Source organism: Ceratotherium simum, chromosome 8 (assembly GCF_057802395.1).
Source record: "Ceratotherium simum simum isolate JZ-2026a chromosome 8, ASM5780239v1, whole genome shotgun sequence".
NCBI classification, from domain to species: Eukaryota; Metazoa; Chordata; class Mammalia; order Perissodactyla; family Rhinocerotidae; genus Ceratotherium; species Ceratotherium simum.
Window position 1 is genome coordinate 20,329,886 of NC_141907.1, and position 3,114 is coordinate 20,332,999.

A 3,114-nucleotide genomic window follows, 5' to 3' on the forward strand; every position below is an offset into this window, starting at 1 on the left:
CACTGTGACAAGAACCAGATGTGTCTCAACCTTAACATCTCTCCCACAGCTATGTGGGGGGAGAAACAACCGTGCCAGCTAGAAACCCTCTTTAGAACAGAAAATTATCTGAAACTTCTGGAAGACTTTCAAGACTGGGGCCTTGTATGGAAAAGCAGTTCCATAGTGTTTAATCGTTAAATGGACCGGTTGATTGAATGGTGTCTATTCAGCACTACTTTCTGTATGGCTATGCATATTTTGTTGCATTTTTTATTCTATCTCAAGGTGCTACTATATTCAAAATCATGATAAAAAGTCTTTCTTTGGAGGGCATGGCAGAGTGTCATAGACAGAAAATACAAAGCCTGCTGTTCAGAGATAAAGTTCGAGCTTTGAACTCACTACTGGATAATCTTGAGCAGGAAATTCACTTACATTTTCTGTCTATTTCCTTCTCTCTGAAATTAGAATGCCCTCCAATAAACCAAAGAATTATTTAAGAACAAATGAAATGAACACAAATGTGCACTGAAGAATAAAGCTTTGCCAAAATGTAAGGCAGTCTTATTATCCATTGCCCAAGAACACAGTGCCATTCACACTGAAGGCTTGTTTTCAGAGTCTTCTTAAGAGATCTATTCCTGACCCCATGGAGTTTGGGGACAAGTCCTTACTTTAAGGCTCCGTGGCTTGGCCACATGGCTACATGGAGGGAGACTCAGCCTGGGAGCCTAGCTACAGAGATTATAAAGAAGAAACAAGCTGAGAAGATGGTTAACTAATGGCTGATGGGAAGGAAGGAAGAAGCAAGAGTGGCCTCACCTAAGGTTATGTCCACAGGGGATGGTCCCACATGCCTCTCTGCTTTGGGTTTTTGTTGTTGTTGTTTGGTTTTTTGTCTTACATTATTAATGGAAAAAAAACTTTTTGCAGAAATTGTTTAAAACTTGAGGGATTCTTGGCATGGAGCAGTAAGGTTAATGAAGCAAAGCTTCCACCACGTCACGCCAAGAACATCTATGCTCCTTCAGTACGTTGGCCAGAACAAATACCTCCTCCCTCAGCACGTGGATTCTGTAGCTTGCAGATTCTGATCTGGCAAAATTTTTTCAAAAGAAAACCTGATTGCAGCTGACTGGATTACCCACCCCCTCACCCCCAATTACTTTAGATCTTTCTTTCACCCTCCAATGTCTCATGTGGACTCAGCAAGTCCCCCCATCCCAGCCCAGCACCCCGTGCTTCCTGGTTTTCCAGATTCCAGGCACTGGTTCCCAGTGTGGTGAGCACAGATGGCTAGCCCCTAACTTCACCCTCTGGGGTAAAGCTGGGAAGTGGGTGTGCCGCTCCGTAGAGGCAGCACCGTGAAAAGATGCCCCAGTTGCCTTCTCTACTGGTGGCGGGAATCGGGAACGTCATTTCCACCTGGCACAAGTGCTGGGACTGTTGAAACATCTCCTGCACTGTTTGCCAAGTGCCAGTTTTTCCACCCAGGCTTGTCTGAGGGGTTCCACGCCAGAAAGCAGTGCTTGCCCATCTTGACAGCCAGAGGACTAGCAGAGCTGTGCCACTTTCAGCCTCCGATGTGGGGATCTGGGCATTTGTCGTCAATTCAAATAAACCAGGAAGGCAAAAGAATGCAGAAGAGAGAGAGACTTGGTGCTTAAAAAATGAAAGCAAACCACTTTTCTCCTGTTCACTTGGTGCTTAGTAGGGAAATTTCAAGCAATAACGCTACAATGTGTGGGTGAGTTAGTTCATTAAAGTCCCTGGTGTCCCCGGCTGGAAGCCCTCAGCCTGCTGTCCCAGAATGTGCCGAGAGTGCTGTTGTGACATTGATGCATTGTTCTCTAAGTGCTATTTATTGCCTCGATCTGCATTGCTTAAATTCTGGAAACAAAAAACACATTCCTATTTGTGGCAAAACATCTACCTAGTCATGACTTGGCAAACAATCATTAAAAAATAAAAATACAGTACAAGGATTGTGCTATTCTCACGGCTAGAAGAGATGTTGTTGGGTTATTCTTTGAGAGTCATTCCCAAAAGCATTCACTTCATGTTCTCTGAAGAGGACCAGCTAACCAGGCAGAACATCCACCCGGAACCTTCCACAAAACCAGACCCTGTGAGCTTCCCGGTGGTCCACACCAGAGACACCCCTTTTGAAAGAGGCCACCCGAGTGCAGACTTGGTCTGCGGGATTCAGCGGGTCTGGATCCAAAGGTAGTCCCTACTCATCAGCCTGAGACCCACAGCCTATACAGGATGAGCAGCATGATGCCCCATGTGAGTGTGGGCCCCAGGGGTTCCTTTGCTAAGCTGTGGGAGAGGAAAGAGCATTGCTGTTAGGAGTACCCCGGGTCCTACAATTAGGGGCTGCAGCACCATTGGAAGGGCTGTGCTGACAGCAGCAATATCAGCAAATCTACAAGGCAGGACTGTCATATGAGAAGGGAGGTGGGCAGGTGGGCATTCAATTACTTGAAATATTAAGTTGCCCAGAGGGCCAAGATACGCATCAATCAACTGGCCATCCCTAGGTTTCCAAGTACACAGAGACTTGTGTAAAGTTCTCTTTGACTCCACATCTTACTTCAAAAATTCTACCAAATAATCATCAGATGGAAATATCTATTCTATTGCTCTAAAGGACAGAATAAAAAGCACCATTCAGCTTTTGTCCTGTCTGCTGGTTACCCACAAACTCAAAGGATGGGTCAGAGAAGCAGCCGAGTCATGGAGAGCATCAAACAAGCATTACTGCTCCAGCCATCACAGGGTCAGCTTTGAACCACAAGGAAGAGGAGAGAACTTCTTTGTGTCACTGCTGAACCTACAGCCCATGCTGGGCCTAGACATGTGCCAGCAGAACGTTTTCTTTATGGCAAAGGAAGGGAGCAATGTCAAACATTATTTTGTTAACACACCCGTGACGAGCATCCATATGAGCCAATGAAATAGCCAAGCTGCTGCTATTAAGGGGGATTCAGAAAACTGGGATGGCTCAAAATAGCATTGCTGAGTGTTATCAGATTTTTAAACTAATCATCAGCAAATCTTTTCAGCTGACTTTGGCTTTAAGCGTTCTTACCAAAAGGATCGCTAAAGTGGAATGAGAAGGGCCCATGG